The sequence below is a fragment of the Ovis canadensis genome, chromosome 8 (genome assembly GCF_042477335.2).
Source record: "Ovis canadensis isolate MfBH-ARS-UI-01 breed Bighorn chromosome 8, ARS-UI_OviCan_v2, whole genome shotgun sequence".
In the NCBI taxonomy this organism is placed as follows: domain Eukaryota; kingdom Metazoa; phylum Chordata; class Mammalia; order Artiodactyla; family Bovidae; genus Ovis; species Ovis canadensis.
Window position 1 is genome coordinate 40,441,749 of NC_091252.1, and position 20,776 is coordinate 40,462,524.

Here is a 20,776-nt window from a genome sequence, read left to right on the forward strand (position 1 = left end):
AAAGTAAGATGTTTCCAGAACACTTTGTTCTTTGACCTTAGACAAATCACTCAACTTTAAAGCCAAATTATACATTATAAAGAAAAAAAATGAAGGGATACACTACAAAACACCCAACCAGTATGCAAAATTGTCAGGCTCTTGACAAAGAAAGACAAGTGGGAAACTGTCATAGACCAGAGGAGGCTAAAGAGACATAGGAATCAAACAGAGTGTGGTTTCCTGCCTCAGATTCTGGGACAAGAAAAGGACACTAATGGAAGAACTCCTGAAATCTGAATAAAATCTGGAATTTAGTTCAAATCAACGTGCCAGTTTTGGCTTCTTAGTTTTGACATGGGTACCATGTTCTGTAAGATGCTAACAGTGGGAGAAATTGGGTGGGGGTATACAGGAACTCTGTGTCCTATCTTTGCAACTTGTAAACTAAAATTGTTCTGAAATAAAATATTTATGCAAAAAAACAATTCCTTTCAAGTCAGGAAGAGTGGTAAAATGACCTCAGAATGCTAATCAGCACTGGAAGAAAACAGAAAGAAATAAAGCATATTTAGGATTAAAAAGGAAAAACTAAAACTGGTATTTATTTGATATGATTGTTTACACAGAAAATTCAAAGCAACAGGCAAATTGTTAGAACTAATAAGGCTTCAATCAACTGTTACACACACACAGATAATTAGAAGATGTAGATATTCTTTTTTTTTACTATATGTATACTTATTTATTTTAAAATTGTAGACAAAATACTGTGTCAATATCTATTGAGCATAGTATAAAGTCTATACCATTATAACCCAAAGAGGCTGAGTTCATGATGAAATAAACATGGTTTTATTTTTATTTTAATTACTAAAGAAACAAGTCTTTTTGTTCTCACTGAAATTATTTTTATATTTGAATATGCTTCACTATTTTCTGAAACTCAAAAAAATGTGTGATACAATCATTTAGTTCCGTTCAGTTCAGTCGCTCAGTCATGTCTAGCTCTTTGCGACCCCACAGACTGCAGCATGCCAGGCCTCTCTGTCCATCACCAACTCCCGGAGTTTACTCAAACTCATGTCCATTGAGTCAGTGATGCCATCCAACCATCTCATCCTCGGTCATCCCCTTCTCCTGGCTTCAACCTGTCCCAGCATCAGGGTCTTTTCCAAGGAGTAAGCGCTTCGCATCAGGTGGCCAAAGTATTGGAGTTTCAGCTTCAACATCAGTCCTTCCAATGAATATTCAGGATTGATTTCCTTTAGGATGGACTGGTTGGATCTCCTTGCAGTCCAGGGGACTCTCAAGAGTCTTCTCCACCACCATAGTTCAAACGTATCAATTCTTTGGCACTCAGCTTTCTTTATAGTCCAACAGTTATTTACATGTTTCTTAATTCATTTTCTCCAGTATTTTGTTGTAGTGGTTTTTGCAACTAAGGAGTATGTCTCATGAAGAAACATAATTCCATAATAATTTCTTTTATTGGCTGTTTTAAGTAAATTTCATTCACCAATTATGGAAAGACTTTTGTTAAAATTTGGCTATAGATTTCCATCTTCTCTGATGTCAATCAGTTGTTCTTGCAAAGAAATAAACAGGTTTTTAGAAGAGGTAGCTATTCTTAAAGATACCATTACAATAGCAATAAAAGCTATAATTTACTTAGGAATAAACCTACCATACGATGCACCATATCTTTATTAAGAAAGAAAATTTTATGCTGAAAGATATAAAGAAGAAATGAATGGAAAGATGCACCATGTTCATGCAAGGAAAAATGTTATATTGTAAAGATGCCACTTCCCTACAAATTAACATAGAGCATTAGAGTTTTTCATAGGATATTTCCAGAGTAGTTCATTTCCACCGAGGGACAGGCCATAGGAGAAACTCCACAGAGCAATGACCACTGACGATAGTCTAATCTCTTCTTTGCCATCATCCCAGGGTGACTGGGTCTGGGTCTCAGTTCCCATTCACCCCAATAGGGTGATGAGCAAAGGAGTATCCAGTCAAACCTACGACTGGGTGTGTTTCAACACTGGCTGAGTTCTGTGTTTTTGAAAGAGGAGGAACAGAGAAAATTGGTTCCTGCTATTTCTATTGCTCAGGAACCAAAGCCTCTTCAACCCTTGGCTCTGGCCAACTAGGACATAATAAATAACCCCACTAGTGGAAAAAACGCCTTCATTTCATTCCATGAGTTTATAAATCAGTATGTTACTCAGTTATCCCCTGACTTCATCTAATATTTTTCTCCATCACTCCACCATTGGGGAGGGTGTCCTGCAGGAAAAACTTACATTCTAAAATGTGCATTTCATCTTCTTCCAGTATGGAAAAGCAGGCTCACTGGAGGAAGAGGGAGCAGCCACTGCCAGCGCTCTGCTTGGAAACCTGCCACGGAAAGGCATCCAGGAAGAACCTCGCGGGCAGATGACTATAGGGCCAGATCAGGAGTTGACAGCCTGCAGCTCATGTAGGAACTGCAGTGACCCTCTGGGAGAGGAGCTGGCCTTGCCCTCCATGTCTGTGCCTCCAGTCCCAAGAAAGCGCTGTGACACGGCTCAGCTCAAAAGACCAACCCCAACAACGACACCCCTGTGTATATGGGACATCACAGTTTGCAAACCATTTTGTCTCCTTTGATCCACAGAACAACCCTGCCATTTGAAAAAAGAATGTGGCATTTTACAGATGGGGAAGCAAACCTAGGCTTCAGATTCACAGCTAGCAAGCAAACATGCCAAAACTCAAGCCTAGATTAAAGATAAATTTAAAAATTGTCCTTACTCTCCTGTCTCCACACGTCGTGCATCACTGCTTTCTGGACGTTTCCCGCCCCCGACTCCCACCTGCCTCCGCCTCTTTAAGCGGTGGTTTGGTCAAGAAGCCCCGCAGGAGCCGTTTTAAACTCCTCTGAAGTGAGAGAGGCCTGTGGTTGGTCCGTTGGCAAGACTGAGGGAGGGACTTTGGTAACTTCAATACAGTGCTCCTGCTAAAAAGAAAGGCATTTTCTCAAAAAATTCCTCTCAAAACGAGGAATTTTAAAGAGCAGCCGGCGACACCTTCTCCGCGTGCTGGGCGTTCCTCCTGGAGCCGCGCAGAGCAGGCACCTGGCCAGCTCACTGCTGCCACCTTGTGGCCGAGAAACAGAGCGCCCACCCACTTCCCCCCGGAATCCCATCAAGGAAGGAAGCTGAACAAAGCTAGGGCCGGCCGGATCTTTTTCTGTCCTTCCCGGGCTCCCCTGGCAAGCCGCTCATCTGAACCCGTTTGCCAGGTTTGCTAGGGAGCTGATGTAACTAACCCTCGGTGGCTGGCTGCAGCGCTTCCTCAGGCCCCGGGGCTGTCCAGCTCCTGACGGTGGGCGCGGTGGCTGTCACAGGGCCCTCTAGGTGGCACCTGCTGCCCAAGGCGGTAACCAGCACGCAGGGCACTCGCCAAACAACTGACAGATGAAACAAGGATTTGCTCGTAAAAATAGGCCTGAACCGGACACCTGAACGCCGGTCTGCTGCTGCAGACCTGAGCATCAAAAGGCGGGAGAGGACACTGCTGGAAATAGAGCTTGTGACAGCCAGCCCTGCTAACAGCCACTGAGGCAAGTTTAGAGGCAGAGAGCATCGGGGGCCTCCTTATTCTCAGGAAACACTGATAAGCTCTGGAAAAGGGGTGCTTTTTGATACCTGTTTGTGCGTCCTTCTAGTGGAAGCGTTATATCTGAATCTGAGATGCTATCGCTCTTTTAAGATGTGGTGCGCAGTAATTTCAGTCCAGGGTTTGTTTTTAATATTCCCACCAGTAACCATCCGTGGGGCTGTGATTTGCTTAATGAGAATTTAAGACCGTTCTATCTCAAAGCACCATGACATCCCATTACACTTGATAGCTTAGCGTCCGAAGCAGATCATTTCTTCTCTAGCCCTCTGTTTCCCCACCTATGAAATGAAAAGATTGAACAAACCTGTATTTCTTAAAATGTGGTTTGTGAACATGTGTGCATGAGAGTTGCATGGTCTTATTAAAGACCCAGATTTCAAAATGACTGCTCTGGGGTCTGGGTGGGGAGTGGGGGGCGGTCTGCATTTTAGTCCATTCTTCAGGTAATTCTTATGTACGAGTGTTTGAGAAGCAGGAAACAAGCTGATGTGGGATCTAAGGCTTATTGAGATCTATATGCACCAAACACTGACCAGAGCAGATCCTTTCCCTCAAAAAGCCCACAGTCCTGTTGGGAACAGAGACGAGTGAACAGAAGGTACAGCAAATGATAACAGATGCTGTGGAGGGAGGAGGAGAGAGTGGTAACAGTCTAGGACATCGCCCCTGAGGGCTTCGAGGTGACTCTGGGGCTGTCCGGAAAGACTGGGTCACCCGGGGCAGATAAGGTGCTGCTGACGGAGGGCGGGAGGGGCGCTGTAGGCCTCGTGAGCAGCATGTGACCTTCCGCCCCGTCCTAGGACGGAGGGGAACTGTTAGATCTCTGACGCCCCACCCCTAGGGTGAGGCGGCATCTGTAAGCCGAGAGGGAGACGCTAAGGATTAGCCTGACGTTTTCATTTGATCCAAAAATGGATCCAAAGCTCTGGTAATCTCATCCTCCACTTCCAAAGCAGTAAGAGGTCAGGTCCTCACGATGAGAACTGCCCAGGGCGGCCAGCACTGTGTCCCACAAGGCACACACGTGGGAGGGCCGTGGGAGCTTCCACAAAAGCTGGCCTAGGGATTGGGTCAGCACATGACTTTCTCCATAAAGGATATTTAAAAACCCTAGTCCTTTTCCTCCTTATTTCTCTTTCTCCTGCCTGCCTTTTCCATTCAATTTCCTTTTGAATTACCCTGATAAGGAAGCCTGATAGTGCTGCCGTCCATGGAGTCGCGAAGGGTTGGACATGACTTGGTGATGGAACAACACTGTCTAATATTTAAAACTTTACCTTCTGTAACGTTTAGAAAGATATATAAAAGCTCAACCCCATCTTTATTCACCTGCTACCTAGGATCTGATCTATGGTGTTCAATCTGCCCTCTATGCCTCACATGAGTTCTGTCCAGGCCTTCTTACCCAGGTGGCCAGTGTCTGGTTTCCTCAGCCTGGTGCCCTTTTGCATGCCCTGAGCAGGAACAAAGCACCTTCCCACCCATATCCTGCTAGTGCTGTGCTAGAGGATGCTCCTATGGGCTCACAGGAGCTGATTCTTAATTTTCAGGAATTTTCTGAGTCAGTTGTTAAATACAGACATTGTTAAAATTTAAATTACACATATTACAATTCAATAAGATGTTAAAAAGTAATCGATGCTCGAAACATACCACTTCCCAATTATTTTCTACCTTATATTATACTATTCTCTCTGCTCTTGAGGTTATCTACACCTACTGTATCTGAATAGTGGAAATATTGCATAACCTGGAGCCTCGGCACAGGTCTTGCCAACTCCGAGTTCAGTGACATCACACTGGTAGCTTGATCATAATGAAAATATTCATGCTACAGAAATCAGCATATGCTAGACCCGAGGGCTTGATTTATTGTTTGCTGGTTGTCTAAACTTCGGGAGATGATGGAAAATATTAATAATATATTGAGGATTAAACTCAAAAGCATATCCTATTTATGGCGGTGATATTGCAAATAGCACAAAAACTTGAAAGAATATTCTCCCCATATTTGAAGGCTACTAGCTGATTTAGGAAAATGTCATTGTTGTCACTGAAGAATAAGCAAAGTTTCAACTTGAGTCTTTGTGGCTTTACTTTTGTCTTGTTGGCTAATGTACAAGAAAACACCACTGAACATTTCTTCAGCAATTGCAGCCAGGTACAGGTACAAGAATTCAGCCAAGACCAACAAAAACATCCTGTGAGAATTAACTGGCAGTAGGGAATTGATAACAAAGAGGGTTGTATTATATTATGTGTAAATTGTGTGCTACATGTGTTTTATATTAGCAAAAATTTATAAAGCTCATGTGTATTTATGTATATGCACTTGAGTATTTTCCATGGAGCCCAGGGTTAAACACTTACCAGGGCACACTTAATCTCCGAGTGTCATGTCAGTGGAACACAACTCACACGCATCAAGGCAACAAAAGCTTTGTTGGTTTTAATCACCATAGTGGTCACTGGAAGGAGCACTAGATTGAGGTCCCTAAAGACCCATGATCTCTCCTTGACACTGCCCCTCACTGGCCACCTGCCACTGGCCAAGTCACGCAACCTATGTCCACAGCTCAGTTCTCTCAGGTGCATAGACAGGTGCAAGGAACGGCATGAACAGTCAAGTCCATTCCAGATCTGAAGTGTTAGGATTTTATGACTGTGTGAGGAACACATGAGTCTAAATTGCAAGGCTGCAATCCGGGAGAGGTTGGTAGCACAAAACTAAGGATACCCCCATTTACGCTTGAGTGTACAATGTCATCTGTGAGGTTGCAGGTGTGTTTCAAATGCCCGCATGTGGTTTGGTTAGTATACTTTCAATAGGAATGACATGAAATCCAGTCAAAGGGGAGGAGAGAGACATAGCCATAAAGAATGTCTTTCTAGGCCTGTCAATTTGAGATGAAATAGCATAAATCTGCCTGTGGAGATGGGAGTGAGAAAAATGCATTAAATATACTCCTCAGGCAAAAGTACTCTTGTCCTAACTGTCCCCCTCCCCACGCAGCACCAGTAGCCCAGGACCCGAGAAGAGATGCACACAGAACACAATGATCCAAAAACCAGCACTTTAGAGCTCCCACAGTGCCTTTGGAGATTTCATGATGCTGAGCAAGAAATGGTTAAGCAAGACTGTCCTAAGCCCGGCAGCCACCGGCAGGGGAGGGGCACTGATTAATAACACGAAAGGGAAGTTGGGCCTCCTTCTCTCTGCCCAGTGGGGAAATCCATTTTCGATTTGACCTCAATGAGGAAGTTACACTTCCTGCCAAAAGGAGTGGAGCACAACCTTCCCATCCCCGCAGCACAGAAGGACCAGAAGACAGAAGGCAGATGGAGAGAGAGAGCACGGAGGGCTGAGCTAACCCAGGAGGGATGGAGCAGGGTGCTGATGGACACACACACACCCCCTCCTTGGTAGGACAGGGATGCTTACTCACTGAGCTGGAGAACAAAGCTGGGAAAGGAGAAAATGCTCCCAGGTGTGGAACAGGAGTAGCAGGAGACTCAGGAGGTCAGCGACCGTGAAAGAGTCTAGACAGACCAGGCCGCACTGCCTGTAGTTGCCTTAGCAGAGAGTGCGCGGAAAGCAGACCAGAAGTCCACCGGATATTGTCATTATAGTATATTTTTAAACTAATGTATGATTTTTTAAAAATATGTAGATTTTATCCCATTTTTCTGTCTTTATAAAAGCCCAAGTTGAAGAACCCCTCTGGAAATTGCTTCTGATTGACAGCTGGTGCAGGAAGACCCTGACCTCATAGTTAAAGCCCAGGATCTGATGCTTCAGAGTGAGAAGAACCAGGGTAGAGGCCCTGCCCCTTTGATCTTCGTGTGCTGAGATCTTCAGGACGTCTGTTTCCTCTAGGTGTGAGAAACATTTGCACGTTCACACACTCTATCAGCTAAGGACCAACCAGAGAAACAGAAAGCACCTCAGTGCTTACGCTCACAGCTCACATGCAAGGGAATTCGATGACGGGGATGGCAAGCTGAGCAGTTAGGCAGGGGGTGGTGAGACTACCCCAAGACAGAGGAACAAAGGGAGGAGGCCACTAAGGGACCTGCCATACTCTGGGCTTTCCAGAGGGAACAGGAGACTTGGCAGAGAGGAAGTTGCTACTGGAAAAGCTGCCTGAAGCAGAGGGGCTGGGGTGAGGTGTGGGGAGGAAACCTTTCTCCCCCATTCCCATTGGCTGAACTCAGTCAGAGTCTGATTTCCTCCCATATAGGGCAGAGCAGAGAAAGTGAAGGAATGGGCCCAGAGCTAGCGCACATTGGATCATTTCATCCTGGAAGTAACCCCGAGTGACTATTATGATTTCCATATCACGAATGGAGAAAGCAAGCCTCAGAGATGATAAAAACCAACACAGCCAACAGCAGCATAAATGGTGAGGCTTAGACAGAAACTTAGACCTTCCATCTGTCCCCCCACACTCTGTCCACTCTCCTTATTTGGTCCTACAGTGGTATGAAGGCAGGGCTGTCTATTGAGCCACATGGCACTTCCAAGCCACTAATGGTAGTGGTCCTTAACCTGCAGCTCGTGCCTGGGCCAGGAGTCACAGTCAGGGCACCACATGGTGCTCTGGCGAGAGGGGAAGCTGCTGTGCGCCAGGACTGCCTTCCAGGGAGGGGAGCTCATGGAAGGTCTTGCCCAACCTCCCCAAGCCTCCATGAAAGGGCCCTGTGTGCTCTTCAGAAGGTAGAGCAACAGGCCAGCACGTAGGGTGTGCCAGCTCATTATCAAGCCCTCCTTCTGCTCCCTGGAAGCCCAGCCTGGGTGGGCATTCTGTGTTTCTGATGTCAGATGGCCTGGTTCCATCTTTCACTGGGGCTGGTATTTGGTTGATCCTTCAGGCTCCCATTTGGCTCATAAAATACAAACATCTGCTGGGGTTCTGGTTGGCCTGTGGCAGACTTCAGAGTGAAGAGGGATGGAGAAAAGGTGAGGAGGAGAGAAGGGACCAGGGGAGGGAGGATGAGAGCAGCCTTTCTGGAGGAGTTCATTAGCTACCAGATGATGGAGAAGCTTTATCTAGCCAGAGCCATGATCAGCCCCCAGGGACAGGAAAGGCAAAAGAGAAGACGAATTTACACGGAGTTTCACTGGGAAGCTTGGGGCTGAGTCTGTGCAGGCTTTTCCTCCACTGCTTTGCTTCCAACTGTTCCTTTTCTCACCAGTTGGCTATTATTTTCTAACGCATTTTGATAATTACTTTATCAATCAAGAAAGATAAACAAAAGCCTAAAATTGCATCCAAGGGAATGAATTCCTAGAGCCAACCAATCTTCAGTATTATGATTTTTATATTTAACTTTTTGTTTTTTAAAAGGAAGTGCTTGGGAAACCGGTTAAAGTCTTGGTACCTCATTCATTTGTGGTTCCCTAGAAGATATTAGCCACCCTCTGCCCTCCTGGCGCTGATCCAGTGGGCCAGAGAAATTAGTTAAGGAAATGCTATCCAAGCAAAATAAACTATCTAAACAGGTCCACTTTCAATTGTATCCTTACTAGAACAACAATTTGCCTTTGATTGGCTTATTAAATTAACAGAGTATTGGGTTGAGGGAAAACCACTTTTAAAAGGTAAAATGCAGGGAGTCTAGTCTACATCATTGCAACTGCTAAGGAAGAAAAAGTGCCAGTTAATGAATAAAACTCATCTTTCAGAAGCCAAAATGTTGTCTAGATGTGCCCTGTGACTGGACACAAACCCAGTGGGGGGCAGGGCCTCAACTTCCCTTTATCCGAAATCCTTGACTTTGGAATGAAAAAGTCACTGGGGCCAAGCACCCTCGTGACCAATTGGAAAGGCTTGCATGGCCTGCCCCACCCCACTGAGCCCCTCCCCGGGCTCCTTAACTCTGTGCCCAGCCAGGAGGAGGCCTGAGTTTTCTCTCCCATAGAGAACACACAGGACTAACATCTTCAGTGATTACTCCCGACAGTCCTTAGCAGGTTCCATAGGGATAGCAGACCTGAAGGAAACCATCCAATTTATAGCTGCTCACGTAAAAGCCATCAGGAGAATCACGAAATGATTCTCCATATGGTGCCCTGAAGCTTCCAAAAACTATACGAGAAAGGGGCTTGGAAGGAATTCTTTCCTCTTCGGAGACAAGGAGGGTCGAAGCCAAGCGGCTGTGGCAAGCGAGGAAAGACAGTGCTCCCCAACACCCACCCCCACGTGTCCCCAGGGGTGGCCTGGAAGATTGTCTGTGAATCGGCCCCGCACCCGGGGTCACCGACGTCGGCTTGTTCGGCTTTTCCATTAACCAAGCTTGTGTTTTCTAGTGTAAATGAACTCTACAGTTACATTGTGTGGAAGCATCGGGACATGGTTTGCCAAATGGAAAAACATTTGGAGGTTGGGAAAAATATCTTGCACATAAATTACTGAAGGCACAGAGAATCTAAAAGAGGGATGAAATCAGAAGCCAAGGAAAAGCCAGGAAGGCGCCAAAATAAAAAGCGGAGAGACAGAGACAGGGAAAGCGATGTAATGATTTCTCTTAATGACCTGCCTTCAGACCAGAGAGGCAAGTTTCTAAGCCATGTTTGAGCCTCATAAAAGCCATGTGCCTGCGTATCGGGAAATATCCTTTAAGTGGCAAGATCAAGTCCCCATTTTTCATCCTTTCCGAGTGGAGCTCTCCATTGACTTTGTTAAGTGCTCACCGCCGGTAAAAAACACAAAAAAGCTTATTGTCTTTGACTGTGGCAAAGGCCAGTTACACACTTGTTAATTTCCTGATTTATGACACTGAGGAGATGAGCTGAAGGCAAAGCTTCCTTCTGTCTCTCCCTCTCTCTGTCTCTCTCCACCTTTGTTTCTGCCTCTCCCTCGCTGTCTCTCTTTTGGTGGTGGTGGTGGAAACTATTAAAACAGAGGCAGATCAGGAAGTTTGTGATAAAGAGAAGCCAGGCTCTCGTCTGACATACAATCTCTCTTGGCTTAACTAAACTTGCTCCTTCAAGGCCTGCCATCAACAGAGTTGGGCTCACGTTTCACCACTAAATCTGAGTCAACAATCTCTAATCTGGACACTGGGTTCGGAATCCAGGCTCAGGTTGCACTTGGAAGCTGACAGCCGGGACGAGAGCAGAGAAAAATACGGCCTTTGTTTCGGGTTTGCTCGTCCCTGCTGAGCTGAGCTGAGGTCATGTGTCGTTTTCTGTCATCAACAAGATAAAAGTTTGCACCTCTCTGGCCCCGAAATGACTCTCCTGCCATTTATATTAAGGCCAAGAAGCTCTCTGCCCTGGGATCGGAGGGCCAAGTGTGTGGAGAGCTGGGGTTTGGAGTCCTTTTCATCTTTCTGACACATGATACCGTGACATAGGCAGCCCTTGCTGGGTTGCTATGCAGATATACAATTTCTGAAAAGTTACACCCGGAAAATGAAAACCCTGGGCTGGATTAGCATTTCACAAAGAACAGGGATAAAATGTGTAGCAGTTAGGCTAAAAAGCTAAAAAAAAAAAAAAAAGAAGTGAATTAAAGTTTCATGAAAACAAACTCTTTTTTAAAAGGATCAATACGTAGAAAAGTATCTTATTGCATTCCTGGCCTCTGGTCCTGAGCCCTAATCCAGCTACCGAATGTGAAGGGGATACCTTGAGGCATAGGCCGAGCCCGGGAAGGGAGGTCTTGGTGTGGGCTGGGGACTCCAGTGCTGGGAGAACGTGATCCAGAGGGGCCCTCCTGGGTGCTGTTGTTTTATGAAACTCTGCTTTCTCTGCCTATAATTGTTTTCATTTTTCTATGTTGTGATCATCTTTCCCTTTTGTTTAAATAAACCTAGAAAGAAAGGGATAAGAATATCCCATGATCCAAAGCTTGTGGCTAAATACGCTTCTGCACTGACCTTCCCTTTCTTGGTCAAGGTCAAAAGGCATGCCTTCCAGAACTCATTCACTCCAACACCAGCCTTCCCTAAACAAAAAATTTTTTTTCAACTACTTCCAATACCAGAAATTATCTTACGCGGGACATTTAAATGAAACGTGAGGGATGTGTTGGCAGGAGAAGTAGGCGAGGAGAAATGAGGAGTGGTTTTTCCTTTTTCTCCCCAAACAGCTGAGGCTTTCTGAGCTGGCCTTGTCCACGCTGCTGGGCAGGTGGTGGCACCTCACTGCTGCTCCAACGTCCTGGAGGGGAACAGGAAATGGGGTAGGGGGTTTTACAGACATAGAGGGTGTGGAGGAGATTTGAGGGACTCAGGGTCCCACAGTAAGGGGGGTGCAGCAGCCAGAATCTACATATCCAACGACTCCTTTGACACTGAATATGCCCTGCGTGACAGGTGTGTGAAGGGAATGCAAAGATGAATTAGCCCTGGTCCTTGCTCCAAGGCTGTTAAAAAGAAGCACATGAGTGGAAATAAGCACAGCAAAGAGCTTTGGAGTGAATCCCCTTGAGCATTCCTATTTGTTGGATTGCGAGGCCAGCAGGGTTTGCAGAGAAGAGTTCTCATTCAGGACAGGAATTGATGGGAGGTTAGGTGGAGAAGAAATGGGCAATTAACTTTTTCTATAACTCAGGGAGAAGGGAACCACTTCTGTGCTCGTCCACATGACTTCCAGGATTGATGCTCCAGCCACTCAAAAATGATGACATACATGAAAGTGTATGATTTGGCCTCAAAATAATTAAATGCTCTTGCGCTCACAAGATGCTTTCAGGCATCCATCCATCCATCCACAAGAGGGAAGCTGAAACGTGAGTGTGCTGGTGAGGCGAGGGCCAGGTATCCGACCGCCCAGATGCAGCAGCAGGCTCTGCCCTTACTTACAGCTTCCTCATCTGTAAAATGGGAATAATCATAGTAATCACCTCCTAAGGACCGTTATGAGGCATAACTAAAATAATGCAACCAAAGTGGCATTTAGAACATGTTGGGTAAATGCCCATTAAGATTAATGATGGGGTTTATTCTGGTGAGGTTCATTCCCTCTTGGAGGGGGTCACATCTGCTGGTTTGGTCCTACCCTGCAGGTGAGGAATGGGTGAGGAAAGAGAGGGTGATCTCTTTCCAGAGGTCTAGAAGCAGACTGGAATGATGTCATCAGGCACGTGCCCTGTTGGCTGATTCAAATTCGTACTGAGTTGTGACCCGAGTTGACACTGGTATTTCTGCAGCTGTGTTACCATCAAAGAGCACTGCACGTGGGGGCTGAGGGCCCAAATCGTGAGTTTCTTCCATATCAGCTGAGTGACCTGAGCAGATCACTTAATCTTCCTGGACTGTATCTTTCTCATCCAGAAATGAGGGTCACACTGACTGTATAGCGTGTGGTTTATTAAGAACTGTCTGAGCCCATCTGAGTGACTGCCCTGTGTGGAGTCTGGCACTTGGGGACTTTCAACATTTTTGTCCATTTGTGCAGTCAGCTAGCTGACCTCAGATCCAGTGGTCCAGCCCCCAAGTGATGGTGAAGACGGGCCCTAGCCCCCTGCCCATTGGGTAGAGGGACACAGCCCTATGTGGCCCCGGCAGTCCCACGCTGCTCTCACTTGACACCCCTTCACCATCCAAACAAGAGCTACAGGAGAAAGCCCTGCTTACAGCTCCCCAAATCAGAATAAGGGGAATGGAAACCAGCCCCTGGCCCACACGCCCCCTTTCTTCCTGCCACAGGAAACCTAACTCGAGACGAGAGTGCCTTTCTCTTCTCTTCTCTGAGCTGCTGGCCCAGGCTCCTTCCCATCTCCCTCAAACTTTCCCTATGGAAACAGTGACAGTTGCGTTTTTGGTGATGTTCAAAACCAGGCATCAAGAGAAGTAGATTAGTTTTTCCTCTCTGAACACAATATAGAGGTCAAAGCTATCTGAAGTGCATGGTTCGGGTGCCAAGGCTGGGGCTTCCCGGGTGGCACAGTGGTAAAGCATCTGCCTGCCAATGCAGGAGACGCAGGTTTGATCTCTAAGTCAGGAAGATCCCCTGCAGTAGGAAACGACAGCCTGCTCCAGCATTCTCGCTTAGAGAATCCCATGGACAGGGAGCCAGGCGGGCTACAGTCCATGGGGTCACAAAGAGTCAACTCAGTCACAATACGACTGAGCGACTGAGCACCCTCCCCCGACCACACACACACACACACACACACACACACACACACACACACACACACACTTGACCTGAACTCTGCCTGAACCGCCAGGCATCCTGGGCCCTGCACAGAGAGCGTGGCCCCTGGAGCCCACTGCTGGGTTCTGCCTCCATTTGTGGACAGAAGTCTCCTTCTTTGTCATGCCTCAGGTTTTCTTGACTGTGAAATGGGGATGATGGTCATGCTAGCGCCTCCTTCACAGGGTTGTTATGAGAATTTAATAGCGAATGTAGCAAAACTGGGGCCGCGCACAAAGGAAGCACCTAAGGATGGGAACCAGCCAAGGCTCCCCCTTTCACGAGAACTCCACACACTGATGGCAACTGCTCATTCCGCCCACCATGGTGAAGATAGAGAATAAGAGGCCATTTCTGGGTGACGAAGACTAACTTGCCATCTATATATGTACCCGAGGGTCAAGGAATGATCTCTAAGGCTTTTTTGGGGAAAATGTGTAACCGTCCCATTGCCTGGAGTCACCGCAGAGCCCAGAGGCCTTGGGGCAGCGCTGAGTCTTTTCCCTTTTGTGTCGTGTCTTGCTTTTAAAAGCTGCCTGAAGATGTACTGAACTGGGGGTGCCACAGCACCTCCTCTCTTGAGCCCCAGAAACAAAATGAAACTCCAAACGCAGCCTTCCCATGTCTGCCTCACGGCGGCTCTGGTTTCCGGGGTTCCCTGCCCTCTTCTCCCATTAGGCTGGTAGGAGAAAAGAGCCTCAACTCAGCCAACGTTTTCTGTTGCAAAAACGGAGAATAGCTCTTCAAGGATGCCAAGTTAGGAAGGCCAAGGTGCCCTCCCTTGAGGAGCCTGGATGATGTGGGAAGAACAGTGTGAGACGAGGCCTCAGTGCATTTAAACAAGAGCCGTGGGAGCCAGAGGGAGAAATGACCAATTGCCCCTCGGGGAAGCAGGCCTGACTCCATAGAGAGGTGGGACAGCAACTAAGCTTTGAAGCGGTTGGCTTGTTCATTGTGGTTACAGATAATAGCAAGAAGGAAGGCTTTTCAGATGCGGGGCCCAGGAGATACAAGGCAGATAAACCAGCACCCGCTTCCTCAAGGACTTCACAGACTTGTAAAGGCATGGCCAGGTGAGTGACTGGACAGGCTGAGTGTGCTATGCACGGGACGGAGGTGGGCTTGGAGGGGCCCCAGCCCAGCAGGGCGGGGAGGAAGTGGGCCCTGCAGCCTCCCCAGGAAAGCGTCCCCAGAGTAGTTGCCAAGTCTTGAAGGGCTACAGATACTGCCCTGGGAAGACAGGGACAGACAGTCAAGGTCAAGGCAGCTCCCTGTGCAAAGACACAGGAGTGGGAGAGAGAGCAGGGGTGTCAGGAAACAGTTCCTAATTCTGCAGATGGTATGCAGGTGAGGCTGAGGGCAGGGAGCCAATGGGGCTGGAAAAGACAGCAGGGGCCAAAGCAGGGAGGGTTTTGGGTGCCACTCCATAGGCCACAGGGAACCGCTGAAGAGCTGTAAGCAGGGTAGATGCATTCCCGGGAGGGACCCTGTGGAAGCTTGTCAAGGAAGCTGAAGCTAAGAGTGGAGGAGGAGCCGGAGAGGGCAGGAAGCAGGTTCGAATCTTGATGCCTTTGCCCCTGGGCCCCAGCCCTGGCCTTTGGCTGTGCCCTCTGGGCAGCACCAGTGGCATTTACAGATCTGCTCACAGCTCAGGCTGCCCATCCAGTGTCAAGGGAACATGTGCAAAAGGAGGTGGCTTTGCGTAGCTGTGAATCCAGGCTCAAAGTGTACATTCATATAAACCCTAGGAACTTACAGAGAGGTCCTGCTGAGACTGAGAAGTGGTCCATCTTTTCCACAACCCCACCTTCCCACCATGTGTAAGCCACCCGGGGCAGGAGCGGTGAGCTCTGGTCTCTCCTGGGCTACCCTCGGCATCACATACGGGTGTGTTCAGTGGGCCTTTGCTAACCAACAGGGAATTCACTGCCTAATTTCTCCGAAAGCAGAGTGGCCTCAGCATATCCACACACCCAACAAGCAATGGAGAGGGGTAACCATGAACACTCAACTCTCTGGCTTAGTTTTAAATGAGGGCCACTTTAGAACAACAAACCGAATCACTGCCAAGAACTTACAAAACTGCATTACTGCACCACAAAATGACAATTCCTGAAGATGTCAACAGTTTTTCTGCAGATTGGACGTGCAACCTAGGTTCTGGGGCCAAACCCCTGGGCCTGAATCCCATTCTGTCCCTCACTGGCCGCATGATCTGGGCCGACTACTAAACACACTGAGCTTTTAGATCCTCATATGCAATTAAAATAAGGGGAGAATACTAGGACCTTCTGTGAGTAAATGAGGCTAATAATGTACTTGTACTCAACACGTGTTCATAAATGTTGGCATAATTATTTCTATTTCTCTCTACACAGTGTTGATAGCCCAAGAGGATTCTGTATTTCAGGGAACACTGAGATTAAGAGAAGGCAGAGAAAGAGGAAAAGGTGTGCTGTCTGATGTGACACCACGGAATCTTTTCTTTATTGAAACAAATGGAGCTTTTGTTTCCTTAAGGGTCAACATGTTTGCTGGACAGTCTTGGACTACAGACAAAAGCAGAATAAGTATCCTGGGCGATGGTGTCTACAGCCAAGTCCAGATAAATAATGCTATCAGGGACTCTGCACCAGACCGCCCCAGCTGGGTGCCTGCCCCTGTATGAACTCGGCTGGGGCTAAGGGATTCCCATGGAGTCATAACCATAAACCCACACGCGGAGCCTCCAAGATCCCTCAGGCTCCACAAGAGAAAGAAACTAGGTCGTCAGAATCCACCCCAAGGATGGTTATTTAGAGAAGACTGCTGATGGTGCCTATGTTTTTTTAATGAACATTTGTTTTTTGACAAGTGAAACCAACTCAGTGTGGAGCCTGGGCAGGTCAATTCACTTTTCTAGGCTTCAGTTTTTATATATATATATGTAAAACAAGAGGGTTGGGGTAGATCTACATTGACTAGAACTAGGTATTCATGTACTTCCCATCTTAGAAACTTTCTGATGTTTAATTCAGGTACCAAAGCAAAACCAGATTGACTCTTCCCATTCACGAAGTACTCCTGACCTACAGGTGAACTGATGTACTGATGGGAGCAGAGTCCACTGGGGAGTTTTGCTTCTAGCGCATGGCGCTTCCTGAGCCTTAGAACCAAACCTTTGGAGCCAAAAAAATCAGGACTTGGAGAGCCTTTGGGAAGGGACACCCCCGTATACCGGCCCAAGAGCTCACTCCACATGTGCTGTGTATTATCAGTGATGGACATGGTGGGAAATCAGACCCTCAAACAGACCAGGTGGGCTCTTGTTTGCAGAGATGCAGGTTGGGAAGGGCCAGCTTCACGCCTTCTATTTCGACATCTTTTAAAACTAGCCTTATATGAAAAAAAAAATTTCCCTGGGGGAAAGACATGCACACCTTCTGTAACAAGGAAAATAACAACAATAGTCATAATAATGAGAAAAGCAAAATAAGCACATGTAAGTGCATTTTTCTTTCTTAGAGATTTATTTTTGTTTGATGAATCGGACACTGTGTCAGGGAGCGAGGAGAACGTTGGGGGCCCCCCGCAGGGAAAGGGATGCCCAGAGGTGGGGCTGCTGCGTCCTGCATGGGCGGGTTTGGTGTTGGGGTCGGTTGGTTGGTTTAATCGGTGGCTGGAAGTTTTCCTTTTGTTCACTTTTATAAATCTCTCCCTGGGCTTGCGAGCTTCCCCTCCCTCCCACCCCCTTCCCCTGCCCCCCCACATTTCATTTTTAAAAAGCGAGCTCGCTCGCCAGGTGTGTCCCCCCAAGCTCTCACAGCTCTAATAAATAAGGAGCACCTGTAAGACAGTAGCTTGACTTGTTAAGTGACTCTGTACAAAGGAGGATATAGAAATACAGTATGTACACCGCATCCACGGCCCCGTGGTGCTTCAGGGCCAGCGTGACACCGTCCTGGCCTCGCCCGCCCCCTCCTGCTGCCAGCTCGGCAGCCTGTGGGCAGGGGCACCTGGACCCCTCCAGAGGGAACAATTGCTTTATTGGAGTTAGTAAACAGATACACTGAATCACAAGGTGATTTGATTTTTTTTTCTTTTTTTTTTTTGTTTTCTTCTTTTTTTTTTTTTTCCCTTATTTTCTTTTTCTGTACTCATCAGAATGGGATACTCCACAACTGTCTCACCAACTCAGTGCCAGTACACATGCTCTAGAGGACTTCTGGACTCCCAGCTACAACTGTACAAGTGCACACAAGAAAATCTACCCTGTTATCCTCCACCCACTGATTGAGGATCGAATTGCACATTTCTCTTAACCATGACAGGAGAAAGCAAACAGTGAAACAGAATCATGGGTGAGCTTTCTCACTTTCCCTCCTGTTTTCATTGGTTTGTCCATACCATTCTAATTATCATGAAAGGGCTCTGCGTATAGAGAGATTGCTTCACTGACTTCCTGGATCACCGAAAACCATCAGGGTTGAAATTTCATCCAAGTCTTTCGTGACGCCCAGCAAATATTCCCCCTCGGATTATTTTACACCTTCAGGGCATTTTGGTCTTCAGTTCAACACTCTTGCTCTGTTCCCAAATGGGGCGCTATTTAGGGGAATTTAAAGAGAAAGCTGAGAAGAATAAACATTTACCGAGTTCTCTTGGCATTCAGTCTCTGAAAAACCACAGTATAAACTATTCATGCTGCTTCTTACATCTGTCAAATCGAAAATTAAAAGCCATAAAAGTGTAACACTGAAAATATGGCATTAAAAAGGATAAAGGTGGCCTTTGTAAAAATAACAAGAAAAGTATATTAGCCAATAAAATATTCTAACTCTTCATTTAAAAGTGCATCCTGGGCAGGACAGAGATGAATCTGGAAGCGTTGGGACTCCAGTACGATCCCTCTCCGCCGTCAAAACGTGAACAGTATAGGTCCAAAACCGTACAATGCAAATCACAACTCTTCGTGTAGCAGCAAAACCACAGCAGTTTTTAAAAAGATTAAAAAAAGATTTTTGTTTTCAAATTCGGATCGTCTTCCAGCCTCACCCTCTGAGCCTTGGAAGATGGGGAGGGGAGAATACCTACATTGGTCCTTGTGGCTTGTTGGTGTTTTGTTGTTGGTTTTTTTTGTGTGTGTTTTTTTTTTTTTTTTCAAACCAGGGGCAAAATCCCTAAGTTCCTCTGGAGAGAAGCAGAGATGGTGGCGGCAGGAAGGCTGGGCCCGCTTGGTGGGTCCAAGACGTGCTGGCTTCTCTGGGCTAGAGGCCACTGAGGGAGAGCTGCTTCCTGTGAGATGCTTAATGACAGGAAGCGGCTTTATTTGCTTGAGTTTTAGCCAGAGGGGGTGGTGAGCGGACCAGCTGGTGTCATTGGATGGCGAGATATGGTTTGCTCTGCGCCCTCTCTCCATGCAAGTTACCCTGTGAGTGCGCGTTCCTAGAAATAGAGGAGAAGGGGTTTGTTAGAATCCACTGGACCAAACTGCCCCCCACCCCCAGGCTGGGGAGAACCCCGGCCTGAGTCAGAGCAGCGCACTCTCCAGCCGGCAGGTCAGACTGGAGAGGAGGCCCCACAACGGGGCGGCACAGCCTGGTTTCCACACGACTTCATTCACGGTTCTGCGCAGGGTCAGCCCTGCCAGCTTTGTGTGAGGAAATGAAACTCGAGTCGCTTTTTGGAATACCATAATGAGCATGGCGCACCACGCCCTCGCCCAAAGACCACAGCGGCATCCTTTGCGACCTGGCAGCTTTTGCTCTTCACGTTAGTGCACCCTTAACTGGCAGGAGGTCTTTGGAGCTGCTCAAGGGCACCCCCAAAGACAGGCAAGCTCGTTAGGGGACTTGGAGCTGCAGACCTCACCCCCGTACCGCATGTAACAGCCCCGAGGTTTGCTGCAAAGGAGGAAGGCCATGAGATGAACGTTTTAGCATGTGGGTCAGCCTGAAAGGTGAGCCACTCACATCCCTTCATATCCAAACCCAGCGTGGGACTCGTCCCGGTGTAGCAGGTATGAAGGACAGTCACCAGGAAAGTGGGGAACGCCCATCCCAACTTCCACCACAGATGTCAGGCTCTGCCTCTCTATCTTTACTGGCTTATTTCATTTGCTACCAGTTTCTTGGCTTAAAATACAACCTCCTGAAGACACTCCGCCGTCACCCCTAGGAAGCAGCCATTTAGAAGTTGGCCAACCAAACTGTGAAGTCCCTGAGGTGTGGGGTAGTGTCTGTTTTGCTCATGTCCCTACACCCAGGGACAAATGTGTTCAGTTCAACACACATTTGTCAAATGAATGGGAGTCAAACAACTCTTGTTCCCCATGTCCCCAAACAGTACTTTCTTCCCCCCTGCCCGTAAATGGAGATGTCAGAAATGTGAATGGGTAGAATTTGGCTAACATGATGTGGTAGCAGAGGGCTCGTAAACATCTTTACAATTGTTGAGATTATTCCTAGAACAATGAACAAATAATTTCAGGTGACAGAATGGAGAACTTGAAGGGACCCCAGAGATAATATACGCAATTTCCTCATTTTATAGATGAAGAAATAGAGGCCTCAGAGAGACCTGGAAACGTGCTCAGAGTGTCTGCAGCATGAATTTAGTGCAAGTGTGAAAAGGTCAAAATGCCCACTGGGAGGACTACATCCAAGCTCATGCTTTGAACCCTGCTATCCAAATCCTGGTGTTAATGGTAACCATAATAATGATCAGCCAAAAAACAAGACTTGAAAATCTGAATGTGCATGACAGGAAATGCCTGAGTTCCCCAAATCACATTAAATCACCAGATCTGTGTGCATTTAATATGTATATTAAATAACCAAAGTGAAAATGCAAAACACCACAAATATGCAATGGGAGTGGAATTACAAGGCCATGGAAACCTTTTCATTTGGCATGGTCAGATTTGGAAATGTGGATATTTATCTCAGAATAAAGAGCTCACTTTAATTTCTTTTCCTCTCATTCTTTCTCTCTCTCTCT

The 20,776-nt window shown here is 47.0% G+C and overlaps 1 protein-coding gene across 2 annotated transcripts in view; it reads right to left on the reverse strand.

The window, feature by feature from the left end:
• Window positions 1-17,867: 17,867 nt before the first annotated feature.
• SOBP (sine oculis binding protein homolog) overlaps window positions 17,868-20,776 on the reverse strand; it is a 167,604-nt gene continuing 164,695 nt past the window's right edge. For both annotated transcript variants that reach the window (XM_069598232.1, XM_069598231.1), the window contains one exon: window positions 17,868-19,222. The gene's annotated coding sequence lies outside the window, so the exon portion shown is untranslated. The remainder of the gene's footprint in view (window positions 19,223-20,776) is intronic.